The sequence below is a fragment of the Vicugna pacos genome, unplaced genomic scaffold, assembly GCF_048564905.1.
Source record: "Vicugna pacos unplaced genomic scaffold, VicPac4 SAC-SAT, whole genome shotgun sequence".
In the NCBI taxonomy this organism is placed as follows: Eukaryota; Metazoa; Chordata; class Mammalia; order Artiodactyla; family Camelidae; genus Vicugna; species Vicugna pacos.
Window position 1 is genome coordinate 19971355 of NW_027328721.1, and position 16976 is coordinate 19988330.

At 34.3% G+C, this 16976-nt stretch overlaps 1 long non-coding RNA gene across 12 annotated transcripts in view; it reads left to right on the plus strand.

The window, feature by feature from the left end:
• The first annotated feature begins 8794 nt into the window (after positions 1-8794).
• Positions 8795-16976, plus strand: part of LOC140692181 (uncharacterized) — a 56589-nt gene continuing 48407 nt past the window's right edge. For 10 of the 12 annotated variants that reach the window (XR_012067758.1, XR_012067755.1, XR_012067759.1 and 7 more), the window contains exons 1-8: positions 8795-9061; positions 10544-10629; positions 11096-11216; positions 11874-11912; positions 12513-12578; positions 13369-13432; positions 14805-14872; positions 16830-16961. This is a non-coding gene — a long non-coding RNA (uncharacterized lncRNA). Of the gene's footprint in view, positions 9062-10543; positions 10630-10908; positions 11030-11095; positions 11217-11873; positions 11913-12512; positions 12579-13368; positions 13433-14804; positions 14873-16829; positions 16962-16976 lie in introns of those variants that run through there. The other 2 variants (XR_012067765.1, XR_012067763.1) reach the window with 2 other exon arrangements.

Below are 16976 nucleotides of genomic sequence, written 5' to 3' on the forward strand. Positions count from 1 at the left end.
AGTTTTCAGAGACTAAATATCAGGTGTATTTCTATGCCTAGAAACAAAATGTTAGAAATGCAATAAACAGATACAATTTTAACCACAGAAAATATGAAGAAAAGAAATTCACCAAATAAAAGTCTTGCATGCCATCAGAAAAAAAATATGACTGTGTGGAAATGCATTAAAGATACAAAAGTAAATGGAGAAATATAGCTTCTTCATGAATATGGAAAGCCTATATTTTAACCATATAAAATCTTACCAAAGTGATTCACAGATTTAATCTCTATGATCAAATGCTGGCAGAGGTTTGAATGGTACTCAACAAACTTACTCTAAAATTTATATGGAAAAAGACACAGCCAATGATAGTCAAGTTATTCTTGAAGAAATTTAGGTGACTGTAAATTCCAGCCATAAATATTAGACAGTAACACTTAGCAGAAAAGTTAGAATAACACTTACACAAATGTGAAACTTTAAGTTTAAACTTTAAACTTTAAGTACAAGAGATGAGGTGTTGCGGCAAGGAATAGCGACTTTATTTGGAAAGCTGGAAGACCGAGAGGATGGCCGACTAATGTCTTGGAGAACCATCCAGATCCAGTCACAATACAGGCTTCTTTTATACAAAACAAAAACAAAAACAAACAACAACAACAAACAAACAAAAAACAAGGGAGGGTATATGGTTGGTTGTTGCAAACATCTTGCTGTAGAAATTCTTTGTTCTTGCAGCTGTCCATGTGGGTCAGTTCATGGTGTCCCTGTAAACCTCCAACAAACAAATGTTATTCTCTATTCTACAGCTTGTTATCTTTATGTGAGTGCAAAGTTTGCAAGACTAGGCCTAGGAAACAGGGCACAGTGGTCAAAGCTAAAGGAACAGATCTAATATAGAGGCAGATTTGTTCTCCTCTTTTACATTAACTTCAGAAAATTATAATATCCTTATAAATTAAAGGTGTCAACACTCGAACTCTAGCAATTTCTTTCCTAAGTTACCTTCAACCTTCTGCCTGTGTTCAGTGTGCACCAAGATAAATATACAAGTATGTTCATAACATCATTGCTTATAGTAATCAAACATTGTAAATAACTCAAATATCCACTTTTTGGAAAATGGATAAATGGAGTAATTTTTAAGTTGCATTCTAAAAATTTCAGTTTTATAAAAATTAATAATTCTAAATATAAAAATTGTAGTAAAGAGAATGTTTCAGGGGAAATTGAACAAAAATATAACATTTAAAAAATATAAATGGCAACTTAAACTAAATGATGTCATTTTATTGATATATATGTGTGTTCAAGAAATAATAAAGAAAAGCAGGAGAATGCATTTTAAAATCTCAGGATGCTCAGTAATGAAGAAAGAGAGGTAAATAGGATAAAAATAAAAGCACATTAAGGGCTTTAATAATAAACTACATGTTTTAGTTAATTTCAAAAAGAAGGTTCATAAATTTCAGTTAGCCAGACAATTAGCCATTTTTGTTTTTTAAATTTTATCTTACTTATTTTTATGAAAATAGTACAACTTTAGCATCATGAAATTTGTGGACACTTCCTTTCTGACATACTATATAGTTATTTTTTGCCATTTTTATATGTACGTTTCAAAATATATATTCTGTGAGGTGTACAAATTGTTAGACAAAAGTTGGAAACTCTATAAGAAAATGCTCTCTGTACTTTTTTTGTCTAATTAATCTAGAAATCTTCAAGGGATTAGTTGGTTTTTATTATTGTAGATCTTCTCACTTTAATTTTGAGTTTCTCAATATCCAGACATTCTTTTTTTATCAGTCTACCCTATATCTACATATGTGAGAGGACCAAGACCCTGATGCAACAATCATTCTTCCCAGAGAAAGCCCATGTCCTGGGATCTATAGGACCCAGCAGCATATATAAATATATACTTATCTACACTGACACATTATAATCACTCATAATTACCTTTGGACTCACTCTTGGTGTTGAATACTCTATGTGTCTGGACAAGTGTACAATGGTATTTATCCACTATTACAGTACCACACACAATTGTTTCACTGCCCTAAAAATCCTCTGTGTTTTACCTAATCAATCTTCCCTTTCTCATAACACTTAGCAACTTTTCATCTTTTTATTCTCTCCATAGTATTGTTTTTTTCCAGAATATCATGAGGTTGGAATCATATAATACATAGCCTTTGTAGATTGGCTTCTTTCACTTATCATTATACATTTAAGGATCTATATTATCTTTTTATGGCTTAATAGCTCATTTCTTTTTAGCACTGAATAATACTCCATTGTCTGATTGTACTATGGTTTATCCATTCTCCTACTGAAGGATATTTTTGTTGCTTCCATGTTTTGATAATTACAAACAAACCTGATGTAAATATCCTTGTGTAGGTTCTCATGTGGACATAGTTTTCAGCTCCTTTAGGTCAACTGCAAAGTGTAGACTTGAAGGATTTTATGGTAAGAGCACATTTAGGTTTTGTAAGAAACTGCCAAACTACCTTCCAAACTGTTTTAATCATTTTGTATTTCCATCAGCAATAAGTAAGAGTTCCTGTTGCTCTACATCTTGGCAGGATGTTTGGTGTTGTCAGTGTTCTACATTTGGTTAGTCTAATAGGTATGTAGTAGTATCTTCTTGTTTTAATTTGTAGTTTCCTAATGTCATATAATGCTGAACATATTTTTGTATGTTTGCTTGCTATCTGTTATCTTCTTTGGTGAGGTATCTGCTCAGGTAATTTGCTCATTTTTTAAATCAGGTTGTTTAATGTTCTATTATTGAGCTTTTTAGAATTCTTTGTATATTTTGGCTAATAGCCTTTTATCAGATATATCTTTTGCAAATACATCTTCCCAATCTGTGGCGTCTTATCATTCTTTTGACAGTGTCTTTTGCAAAGAAAACAAATTGTAATATTTTTAAAAGTTCAGCTTAGAAATTATTCCATTCGTTGATCATGCCTTTGGTGCTATACCAAAAAGTAAAGTGAACAAAGTCAAAATATGGACTAGATAATCCTTTAAATAGCAGAACCTAATTTCCAAAGATGCAGCAAAATACCATAATGTACTTATAATACAAAAAACAGGTAACATGACTATTTTCTTGATATAAAGTAGAAAATATTTTAAAAATATATAATTAGAAAAAATTTAACTATCCTTGTGTAGGATAGAATAATAACTATCAGAAAAAAACCAATAAACAGGTTGTTTTTTATCTAATATTGGCAAAACTGGATTAAAGACAGCTTCTTGAAATTTATGTTTTGTAGAAAAGTCATCCTGAATTTTAAATTCTAGAAATAGCCAAAATATTATACAAGTATGAAATAAATGAAATTATCTTCAGTGGTATAAAGAATGAGGTGTTTAATGCCTGAAAAACACATCTGAAGGAAAACAAAAGAAAGTCACTCAAAAAAATGAAAATTAATGAACAATGTTATATGTGGAAAACAAAATAAAGTCATAAATAAATTAGTCAATAATACATATGGATAAGCCTAAATTGAGTCAATTTTCCTATTAAAAGACATTAAAATGCATAAATTCTCAGATATTTGGGGGGAATCTCTAGGATATTTCAAGAGGAACACTTAAACATGCTGCAAAAATTATTGAAAATAAAAATATAGAAAAAGAAACACCAGAAAGAAATACCTATTAGTATAAAAAGTAGTTGTATCAGATTTAGTTTTAAGCAACATAAAAGAGCAAGGGTAAATATATTGGAAATGTCTTGTTTTATTTCTCAGTTTGGGTGGTAGAGTAATGGATATATATTTTATAATCATAACCTGTATGTATCAAATGTTTCATAATTTAGAAATGCAAATAAAAACTATAATCAAATCTTACTGTAATGTAACAAGTAAAGAATTAAACATTCTTTTTTGTATGTAATTCCTGGGTATTAGTTATATGTGTGTATATTATATATATGTATGTTTTTGCCCTAGAATCAAATTATGCACACAATTTTGCTCTATGAACATTAGATATTCTATATTGAGAATTCCTTATGGTTTTAAAAGATTGTAAATATAACTATTAATAACAAAGTAACTTTTTATTTGTGAAAACCATAAGAAATATAATTACTCAGCTTTACTGATGTTGTTACATTGTTTTTAATGCTTCACACTGGCATTTTTCTATTAAAGTAACCATTCTAATATCTCTTTATTTATACATTTGAAATGATATTAACTTTGTAATTAAATTCTTAAAAATCTTTAGTGAATAATATAGGTTATGAAATTTAGAAACAGAAAAAATATTACTCACAAGCCCATAATTAACTAAATTTAATCTTTGATATAGAGACTTCCAGAATGGTATCATTAAAAATATATTCATTATTATAATCATAAATTTTGCACAGAAATTTTAAAATGTTTTACATATCCAAGAAGTGATTAACTCTGTTTTCCTTTTCTTCTTTTTCCCCACTACTTATACCTGATAGGGATCAGTCTTGAAGGCATCATCAAGAGGACATGACTACTGGAATGTGTTTCGCTTGCCTTCCCTGCAGAAGACCCACCAAGTACTCAGCCTTGTGACAGTAATGTGCTTGTTGCCAAGACCATCCGGACAGTATTTTAAGGCTTCTATATAAACTTTTAAGATTCTGGTGGGGTTGCAGGGAGACTCTTGTGGCTGATCAAGACAAGTCTCATAAGTAAGTTATCTTGCTGATAAAACCTGCCACCCACTAAGCTGCAGGGCTCTGCTTCTTTCTATGGTCTCTTCCTCCCCTCTGTGTTGGACCAGTTCTTGGATCATCAAGCAGACTGGGCTGAAGTACATCCTCCAGAAATTCTCTCTGTGAAGATGTCTGGGTGTAAATTTTTTTCATCCTTTTTATTTCTAGAAGTATATTTGGTTATTACTCTCACAACTGCTAATTTGTCCAGATGCATAGTTTTAAGCTTAGAGTGATTTATCTTCCCTTCATCATGCTGAAAATGTCTCTCCTTACACAGATTCATTATCATGGTGGCCCAGTTTTTATTTTTTATTTCAGTTTGAAATTATATAGGCAGAGGTATCTTTTCACCAATTGTGACATCAATGTTTTGAACTATTTTAATATACATGCTGTTTACTGAAATAAAATTGTATAACATGAGAGTTGTGGATTAAGTTTTATTTGGGGCTAAATGAGGACTATAATCTAGAAGAGAGCACCTCAGATGGCTCTGAGGACCTTTTCTGAAGAGGCAGGGGGAAACTGAATATTATATATGTAATTTTAGTGAAGGGGAGTACGTGCCATCAAACACACATTGAGTTCTTTTGCCAGTTATGAGGAGCAGACATCACCATTAATGAATTTAGTGCTCTTCTAGATATAAGGAGATGCAAGAATTGGGGCTTATAAAATCTTCTCCTGAAAACATCTATCTGAAGCTCTATTTTGTCAGTTTTCCCACAGCACAAAGTGCCCCATTCCTGATCTCCACTGTGAAATTTCAGGGAGTGTTGGAGGTCAGCGTCTACAGTGGCTTGTGATTGGTTATAGTACCAAGCAGAGGTAGATGGCAAATGTTATAAACGATTATTCCCCTTAACATTTTTATTTGAATCATTTTTTGCTTACTTTTTTCTCCATTATAATTTTATATTTTACTGAAAATATAAAGACTTATGATTGATAAAAATTCACTGTTAAATCTTTTATTTGTAAATATTAGAAAAGAAAGTTATTTTTGCTATCTCAACTTTTTATAATTTTCTTTTAATTGTATCTGTGTTATTAACCATATAATAATCAATAATGCAAATTGATATAAAGTAACATGCACTTACAAAATAAAACAAGTTAGACGGAAGTATCATTTTAAGAATTATTTTTATTTATTGGCATTTATTTTGAAATATTTTCAAAATAGACGTGATTCTTATTTTGTCTACCTGTTGATTCAATACCCTTTAACAGCATTTATATAATCATATCTTACTTCCTAAATTTTAAAAAATGTATCATTTTCTTAGTATTTATTATTATTTTTTAGGATAAATATATAGTTACCATTCTTTCTGATTCTTTGAATGTCTTGGTATTACTTTGGCTTAACTACAAACATAACAACCTTAGTGGTAACACAATTATAGAATTATAATATTTTTCTCAAAGCTTTTTAGCTATTTCCATAATATTTTGTGGCTAGCCAGTCTTTAATAGAAGAAGACAAGGCTATTCTTTGTTTTCTCTATAGAAGTAATTTTGTTTATTTTTTTTCCTGGTCCACTTTTAAGTTTAACATTTTGAAATAGATATAGATATATATGTATTTTGCATTATAATTAAGCTTTAAACATGGTATATTCTTTTACTTATCTTGATATGCATATTTCCCTGCCCTGGGAACAAATCTGGGTATCCAACAGTTTGGCACATTTTCTTGGTTGTTCTCTGATTGCTTTGAGTCAGGTCATACCCATGCTTTAGCTACTGCACTTGATGACTGAATTTCTAATGCTATTTCCGTCTTTTGAGCTGCAGTTTCATTATATTTCTGTATTATTTATTGTAGAAGCAAATAAAAGTTTATATTTGTAGGTAAATGGCATAAGTTTTAGTGGAATGTGGTGGTCACAATACAACTGTTTAGTTGATATAGATCTTTACTCTAAATAATGATGAAATTTTTTGATGTTAAGTTGCCTTCCTGCTTTCCTTCCCTCTTCTTTTGTTTCTTTTTGATTGGTATTTTGGGCTCTAAAATTTATTTTTTTGGCAAAATCTTATTTGAATTGATACAGAGATGAAGGATACACACACACACACACACACACACACACATAAATGTCTATATAAACTCTGCTAAATAAATAATCATAAAATCTCTGTTTCTCCAATGAATTCAAAATATTTTAAGAATGCTGCGTTCCTTGAATTAAACTTAATTCTTCTCACTTATTTATTAAGCAGCATTCCTTTGTCATGCGGTGAGTATAGCCTTGTTCTTCCTATAAGTAATTGTGTTTCTTAAATTTGTAAGCAACCAGAGTGATTTCAGAATTTGTTAAAGATTTACAAAAAATTGACATGATCTTAACCACATGCTGCTATTGCCAATATGCCCTTTAGAGTGATGATTTTACTAAAAGCATTGTCTAACTCCTTCACATTCCTACAATAATGGCCTTATTATTATACTACAAAAGATGACATCTTCAAATAAAAATGTCTAACTCTATAACAATATTCCATGAATTCACTTATTACACAATATTAACAAACTACTTAAAGAATGAATCAAAACCATATAAGATATTATTTCTCATGTATTGGAAAAAATAATACGATGAAGTAAATTAAATCTAATAGTGTTAAAATATTCAAAGCCTTTCTAATGATAAAAACTTTAAATATAAAATATTCTACTTCCAAAATGCTTTCAGAGATGTTATAAATGGTGAGAGGATTACATATCATATATAGTTTTCTGTTTATGAATTTGATTATAACAATGGAACAGTGTAATATTAAATTTAAAAAAATGCATATCAATTGAAGATATAAATTAACCTCAAATTTGGGTTGTAAATAATTTTATATTTAGCTTTCAGTTTTCTTTATGTGTTTTTATATACTTTCAGGAAAATAATTATCATATACAAATGTACAGATCTGAGTCTTTATCTTATATGTCTCAATCTCAAGAGATCTAAAACCCCTCCATTTTCTTCTTTCCTTCCTTCCTTCCTTCCTTCCTTTCTTGGTATAAAAGTTAATTGTTGGCAATATTTTATCAGAATTTATATTGTGAATGAAGGATGAAAGATATATACATATATACACACACACATATAGTGATGATCCAACTTGGAATAAATATTTCCATATTTCTATGAAAAATTATGAATGAATTTAACTATAGTATGTAATTCCTTAACATTTTTCATAATATAAAGTATATGTACTTACAACTTTATATTGTCAACATAATTGTTTAATATCTACCTTAATGCATGGAAGAGTTTTTATGTTATTATAAAGTATACTTTAATAAGTGTGATAAAGGAGCATTACATGGTGTTAAGGAATTATGTTAATGTAATGGGCTTTATGAATTCACAAATTAGCTGAGCACTGAGAGTGTTTGGAATTAGATAGGCAAATCTCTTGAGGGGAGTAGGGGATTGATGTGTAAACGATTATTTCTAAGAGTGAGAATAGCATGTGTATGCCCCTGTAGCATGAGGGAACATAGTTAAGTACGAGGATTGTAAGAAGTATATCTATGGTAATGATCCTGAAGGTGAACAAGGAATGACTTGAGGCTACTAACAAGGCTAAAGCCAAATATGTAACAGTCAGCATATTATAGCAGGCTGTCCGGCCAGCCGGCCCTCCGCCCGCGCCGCGGGGTGAGCAAGCGCCCCGCGGGGGTCTCGGGCTCCCAGCCCACTGCCCGGCCTCCCTGCCACATGCTATGCGTCATCCGGGGATGCCCCTCGCCGAGAGAGACTCTCAGTCACAAGTCACCCGCCCTCCCCACCCTCCTCGCCGTGCCTTGCAACCCCGCCCCAGAACCGCCCTCCCGATCTCCGTGCAGTAACCCCCGCCCCTCGCCGGGAAGAACGCAGTGACTCCAAGAGCCCTGGCGGCTCTTTGAGCCCAAGGGGCGAGCGAGGCAGCCATTGGCGGAGGCCGCTGCCTCCGGCTGTCAATCCCGTAGCCCGGCCCCGCCCCACCGGCGGAGCGTGGCAGGACGCAGGGCCGCGGGGACTGTCGGGACAGCTCCAAGATGGCCGCGCGCTTGGGGTCCGCACCGGCTGGCGGCCCCGAGCTCCATTCACTGCTACCGCTGCTGACCGGAGCCGCTGGTCGGGCCGGCGACTCCGGGGGCTGTACACGCTGGGCGGGAGGCCGCCATGGCGACCCTAGAAAACCTGGCGAAAGCCTTCGAGTCCCACAAGTCTTTCCAGCAGCCGCTGCCGACGCCTCAGTCCCCTCAGCCGGCACCGCAGCCGCCGCTTCAGCCGCCTCAACCGCCACCGCCGCCCGCCCAGCTGTGGGTCAGGAGCCGCTGCACAGACGGTGAGTCCCTGCAGGCCCCTCCCCAACCCTGCGCGGGTCTCCATCCCTCCCTCGGCCTCCCACGAAGGCCCCGATGCTGTCCGGGCCCCAGGCCTCTTCTTTCCCGGCTGCGAAACTCGGGAAGGAACGGGGCTGTGTTGTGATCCGAGGCCGCGCGTCCCGTTCGGCTTCCTCTGGGCCACTCCCCACCCCTCTCCTCGTCCGGGCCAGGTGTAACGTTTTGTCTTCCCTTTTCAACTGACGGCTTAAAACAGTGTTTCAGATAACTGTCAAAACACTGTGCATGCAAAATACTAGGTCAATGTAAGGGAAGGAGTAGGAGAGAAGGGGGAAAGGAGCGAAGTTCACCGGTCACTTCTGTGGGGGTGGGTTAGGTGGTCACAGTGGTGAACGCGTAACTGCTACATGGCCCCGTGCGCTTACCATCATAGTCGTTACTGTTACTAACCCCGAACAGCCCTGGTGTTAAGGAGGCATGACCACGGAACATGTGCTCATTGAGCTTAATTTTACACAAACAGTAAGTTTTCCACGGAATCAATCAGGCAGTAAACGCCAGCTACAGAGGACAGCTTGTGCAGGGCTGGAAAAGAGCATGGCATGATCAGAACTTTAGTTTGACTGGCTTGAAATGTAGAGGGAAAGGGAAACTTCACACTGATGAATCAGAGAGGAGATAGCTGTTTTTTATTAAACTAAAATGGTTGAATGAGCCTTGTTGGTTAATGATTTGCCTTAGCAATGTGAATTTGGATTCTGCAAGTATTTTATAAGTTCTGTAAGAAGCTTGTTTTAAAATTTCAGAACTCTTAAGGTATTAGAAGTTGTTTTATTTTATAAGAATTTTTAAAAAAGTGTTTATTTAACTCAATTAGAACGGAGTTCCTTTAACATAGGAGACTTTATTATCTCATGTATTAATACCCTCTAGAGGTACACAATGAAAAATGTGATTTATAAACAGATACATACAGACACAAGGAAAACAGAGCATGTAGTTTCAGTAACAGTTTAAGAGAAAAGTCAGAAACAGAAATTTTCCCTGGTCAAACTATCAAAAAAAGCACCTAGGGCTTATATCCCTTAATTGATTTGAGCTCTAAATGGACAAATACACATTTTTTTAAAAAACATTGCTAAGAACAAGATTGTTTTTCACGTTGAGTAATAACTTTGAAGTTTAAATAAATACCAACAATGGAGCTATGAAGGAGGAAAAATATAAAATACTGATTTTTTTTTTTATTTCACCGTAAGGTGCATTGTTAAATACATAGGAGAGAACTGTCATGATTTGCGCAACTCGCTTGCAAATAGTTCAATAGTATTAACAATGATTGAGTTTAGGTGGTGGGCATATGGGAATTTATCATCCTATTAAACAGTTTTCTGTACTTCTGAGACTTATAATAAAACATTGGAAGGAACCTGTTAGACATAATGCTCTATGTGAAGTAATTTGTTCCCTTTGTGAAATTCTAGGAAGGTTAAAATGCATGTTCATAACATCAAGAAAATCACAAGCATTTACAATGTAATCAGAACTACCTGAGGATCTGTGAAACTTGGTGAGTTGGTGAATTTTTTAAAATGTCTTAAAACATTTTGTTTTTACAAAGATTACAGGGTAAGAGAAGATAAATCTTAATCAACTCTTAATATTTTTTTCCTGGTTGATGTGATATAATTAAATGTGGGGAAAAAAAGGTAAATTCTAAAAGGAGACACTACCTTGATGGTTTTCTATGGAGGAAACTCAAGCGGGAGGAAGTTTAATTTAAAAACATAAATTACTGCTCTTTATAATACATTCTAAGTTGTCATTCTTTTGAATGCCTTCCTTTCCAGACAGATGTGTTATTCTGGGAGATCATCAGGAATTCTGGGTATTTGGAGGTATTGACCTAACCAGTGGAACTGCTGATTTATAAGAAGTTGTCCAGAATTTTGGAAAACTGATTAGTAGAGGTAAATAATGTTTCCTTGGCAAGTGATGACAGAAAGTGACTTCAGTGAATTTTCCTTTGTTTTTAGGCAGGTATACCTAGCCATGTATGTTAACAATGATTACAGGCTGGAGACCGAGAAGAACTGCCATTTTTGCCAGCTGGGATGCAGAAAAATTTGGACTTCTGGGTTCCACAAATGGACTGAGGTAAGTAAGTCAGTAAACATATCTTCTTGGTCAACATGTATCTCAGGGTAATCACAGATGTGTTCCATTACCTGATACTGTTTTAATTTGGATAAAAACAAGAAAATTTAAGAAATAGAGTTTGGTTTTGCTTTTACATCAGTTTGGCAAAACAGAACAACCTCTTAATTACTAAGCACAAACCAATTTTTTCATTAATTTTAAAATAATTTTTTGTTTCTATTTATATTTGTTTTGTGATAAGTAAGTAAAATCTGTAAGCTCAGAAAATAGTCAAACCTAGGAAGCTGCTTCTGACAAGTGAATTAGCTTATTGAAAATCTGATTTAGATCCTTGGCATTAATTTTCAATTTTTTACAGTTTCCTTGGATTTCTTCTATCCAGGAAAACAACATGCTCTTTTAAGATGACTATACTCTGATTATAGTCTCTCCTTTATGGATTCCACACTAAATTGTAACCATAGGTATATTTTACCATTTACAAAAGTGCCTGGTTGGGAAGTATAGTACAATGATTTTGTAAATTGAATTACTCTAAAATTTCAAGGATTTATTTTTAATTCAATTATGATTAATTTTCATTTGTCACTGGCTCTTAATGCTTTATTTTAAAGTGTCTCTCATAGACCCCCTTCTTTCATCTTCTTCCCTTAGGCTCTCTGTCCAGTAACTCTAAGTTCTTACATGTTCAAGGTAGGCTTGTGTATTTTTTTAAAGGCAGGTGCACCAAAAAGCACTTTCCTGTGACTATCCTCTGTTTTGTTCATCATTTATGAATCCAAATTTTATAGAATTGATTTAAAGAATGTCATATCTTTCTTATTATTGTGTCTGGTTTTTAAAATGCTTTCCTTCTGACTCATTTCTGCATACTTTAAAATAATAATATGAATCAAATAAGTATGGGAATAAAATCACAGTTACTTGTATCACATTTGATTCCATTTATATGGCAAAGTCTTATTATTATGTTGGTGTTATGAACATGCATTTCATAATACACTTATTTAGATGAATCAGATCTTATTCATTAAGGTCATCTACTTTTAGAAATGTGTAATTTCTTGTGAATACATGTATATAGAAATACATGTGTCTTTCTATAATTTAAGCAGCTTAAAATACAGATAAAATAAATCCAAGATACAAGATAATATGCCTTGCATTAATTTAAATTCATGTGAGTTAAAAGACAATTTGAATATTGTTTCCCATTTTCTACTATCTTGATCATATTCAGCAGCACATTTACCTTTACATATAGTTAAGGAATCTTTTTTATTTCTACTGTAGCTCTGTCATAATGGAAACTCTGCAGCAGAATCAGCTGTCATCTATCCCATGTGGTCAAGTGCAGAGGTGAGAATTCTCATTTGTTGGATGACCACTCACAGCTTTAAATGTTTTTACTGTAACTGCTTTTATAAGGTAGCAAGCTAGAGAGAGAGAGAGAAACAGAGAGAAGAAAAGAGTTCTCTCTGCATATTCCCATGTGTGTGATGGCATTAGTCTTCTTCTGCTGTATTTTTCTAGAATGTGTGTGCGTGTGTGCATGAATGTGTGAGAAATGTCTTGTCTTTGTCCTAATAGCCACTCTTCTCTCCCTCTAGTTTTTTCTCTATCCTCCCCTCCTATATTTTTCTTTTTCATCAATATCTTCTCTTTCAAAAAATTCTTGATTAATCTAATTTCCAACTTCCTCACTTTTAATATGGTAAAGTTACTTGGATCCCCAACATCAAGGGATCTCATACTTTAATGTCTGTAAGGATTGCCAGGGACAACTTTTAAAAATACAGATTTCCAGACCTTACTTTGAGCAGTCCTCTTCCAGTAGATCCAGGGTGATGCTGAGCATCTCGAGCCTTCCCCCTTCATATTATGGTGCAGGGGATCAGGGGCAGTTTTCCTCTGGGTCTCCCTGCTGCTGCTATGAACAGTGGCTACAGCATCACTAATATTTTTCTTTCTTGTTTTAATTGCATTATCAACCAGTTAATAGTATTTTCTTAAAATTATGGTCAAAAGCATAGGTGTTTGATTTATAATGGCACCTGCAAACCACTCTTTTACTGAATTAATTTGTTTTGCTTGTATTTCCACACTTGTAAACGCTGTGAGTTAAGTGACTGCTTTGTTTCAACTACAGGAGAATGTGAAAACACTCCAGGAGAGAGAGGTTGCATATATCAATGCAGACTCATACACAGAAGGTAAATTTTATTTCAGATTGTCATTAAATAGTATACCAGTATTTAAGTCTATCAACTCCAACTCATTAACTAGGATTATCCTCTTTCTATGAGATGCCTCAATAATACCTCCATTTCTCCATTTTACCAGAGAGAACATTATTATGATTCAAATGAATCAATATGATTCATAACTAAGCTATTGATCCTAATTTCTTTAGTATATTTACCATTTGCCTATCTTGGATTACTACTTAAAACTTTAGTACTTTTGACATTCTTCCTGTGGAGCTATTTTTAAAAGTTGGGCTAAAATATTTCATGCAGAAATAGTTCCTGTATGTATTGGAACAACTCTGAAATAAGCACCCACTACAGACTTCCTTTTGACCCTGACATGTGGCATGTGCATCTGTAGGCTTTCATCGTATTATGGTTATTTCTAGGTAAGTGTCACAGGACACATGTTAGTTACTGACATGCTCTAGTCTAAAGTCTTGATATTGAATTGAATGAATGAATAAAAACATGAACATTATGGCCTTACCACTTCCTTTGCCAAAGACCCCTAGGTACTGCTGCCGTAATGAGCAATGACCCTTACTGTTACTGCAGGAGCCTTAGCAGCAGAGTCCGCCTCTGCAGTCTCCTATCCTGAGTGTGTGCTGCAGCCTCTCTGGCTACTGAAGAGTTATTTCCACCTTGTGTTTTAGTTTTAGACAGACTGTCTGCCTGTCTGTCTATTTATCTCCCTACCTATCTATCTATTCTAAAATTTTATTTATTTCTTTTTACTGAAGTACATTTGATTTGTAATATTAGTTTCAGGTGTACAGCAAAGTTACTCAGTTATATACATATACATATACATATACATATACATATACATATACATATACATATACATATACATATACATATACATTGTTTTTAGATTGTTTTCCATTATAGGTTATTATAAGATACTGAATATAATTCCCTGTGCTATACAGTAGGTCCTTGTTGGTTATCTGTTTCATATATAATAGTGTATATCTGTTAATCCTGAACTCCTAACATATCTCTTCCCTTCCCCCTTTCCCCTTGGGTAACCATAGTTTCTTTTCTATGTCGTGAACCTATTTCTGGTTTGTAAATAAGTTCATTTGTATCATTTTTTTGTTTGTTTACATTCCACATATAAGTGATAGAATTTGATATTTGCCTTTCTCTGTCTGACATACTTCACTTAATATGATAATCTGTATGGTCCACCCTATTTTTAATTCTCCAGGAATGATGCCTTCAATTTGAAATCTGTTATGTATTGTTTATAATTAGAAAATAAAGTTAGAATTAAATACAGGTTTGAAGTCCATTTGGAGGTATTAAAATTCTCTCATTTATTTTGCAGGCAATTATACTCCCAGAGTTGACTGTACACCCCTTCTTTTCCAGTTGGTATATAAACTGACATAAGAGGTATGTAAATAGATCTGTCGTAATGTTTTCTGATGAGTAGATAAATCAATAACTTTTGTTTTCTAAATTACTAATATTTAAACTGGTGACAGACATAGCTGATTTGTATAAACAAGAAATCAGAACGAGCTTTAATACACTACTTATGTGACATAACTATGAGAACAGTAGTGCTAGTCTCTGTTCTAATAATAGTTCCTAATAATTGTATACATTTGTTAAAATGTGCAGGATCTATTGTTTCATGGGGCAGAGTCTCTTTGATATAACAGAAAGAATACTGAGCTGGGTTGGGGAAGCCTTGGCTGTGAAGATTGCCTTGGCTATTCATTCATTCATTCATTCATTCAGGAAGTATTTATTGTGTGGTTACTATGTATTAGGTCCTATGAAAGGAACTCTAGCAGCAACAGTGATAAAAGCACAAGGTTACTGAATCCAAATACTTTGTAATCTAGAGAGGCCACAGGCCTGTAAATGAGGACTCATAATTCACTTGAATATTGGATACTATATACAGTGGGGGACAGTTGCAGAAGAGAGAAGTTAAAATCCTGGGATAGCTGGTGAGGTTGGAAAGCATTAGAAGATGTTTAGAGAAGGATTAGTGTTTAGGCTGTAAAATGGAAGGATGTGAAAGTGGGGAGAAGGTTTCTCCTCAGAGGACACAGGACCTAATAAAGATGTGGATGTATGAAAGGACATTTCCTGCCCTCTGGGTAATGCAATATAACCTAAATGTAAGGTGTTGGTGAAAAAGCTGGTAAGAAACGGGGCCTGACACATAGGCCTAAATGTTCATAAATCTGGTGATGGTGAAATTAAAGAATCTTTAACAAGGTTGTACATTATCATTTTTATTCATTAGAAAAATTACTCTGTATCAGTGCAGTAAATAGGTTAAGCTGTAGTAAGTCTAAAAGCAAAATGGAAATAATTCCACATACTTATTTAGCACACAGGAATTTATAAATACTAGTTATTGATGTAAAAAGTACTCTGAAAATGCTACTGCACTCTGAATCTCTAAAAATTATGTGATCTACTCATTGAGTATATGTGTGCTTCATTTAAATAACCCCCATTATAGAATTTAACTGTAGAAATGTTTCTTTCAAGTAGGTATCACTCAGATGACAGTGGGAATTAGATGTCACATCTCTGTGGTCCTGTTTCCCAATCGCCCTTCATCTTGCCCTGTCCTTTTCACTGTTAGTGTCTTTAACATCTCATCCTCCCAAGTGAGCATCCTCCCATGCCCATCACAACTCCCACCATACTGGGAAGCTTAGGTCCTTGATCCTTTTATTGAAATGTCCCATAAAAACATCTAAAAGCATGCTGTAAAGACAGCCCTTGTTGGGGAATCCTTCTCAGGAGATACATTTACACTCTGTCCTACAGAGGAGGTTCCTGCCTTTATAGGAGGGGTAGTAAGAATTTTAGGGCCAAGAAGGAGAAGCTTAGGTCTATCCCCTTTGTACATTTATTTAATAAATATTAAATGTGTAAGTGGTTACCATAGTGACAGGATAAATCAAACATAGTTTCTGCTATTAGTGTGTTACCTGTGTAGCCAGGAGAGACTATGATCAAGAATTTTCAAATCCAAGATAGAGATTAAAATCACCAAAGCGAATACAGATAAAAGTGTGGGAAGCAAAAAATAAGTATCTTAGTTGATTATTTTACATGTTGGAATTAAACAGCCTGCTTAATGGGAAATTGCAAATTTTTTTCCCATTTTAAAGCCTCTTTTATGTTAATTTGAATTGAATTTTCATGCCACTTTAGATACAATATATTTGTCTTTCAGAGTTTTTGTTTTAGGTAGTTTTTTAACAGTTTAACTGGGAAATTAAAATGTATATTTAGAAGTTACATTATCAGGATGAACTAATTAATTGTCCAGAAGAGAAGAGTGAGATTTTGTAATCTTGTTTGATTTGATTGTCAGTGGAAGAATCAGACATCATTCATCTGGAGAAATGCTATTGGTTGCTGAGGGCTCAATCCCGAACTGGATGATTTGATTTAGAGACATTTGGCCCATTGCCTTCACCACCAATTCGTCCATCTCTGAGTGAAGGTGGGAATCCTTCTA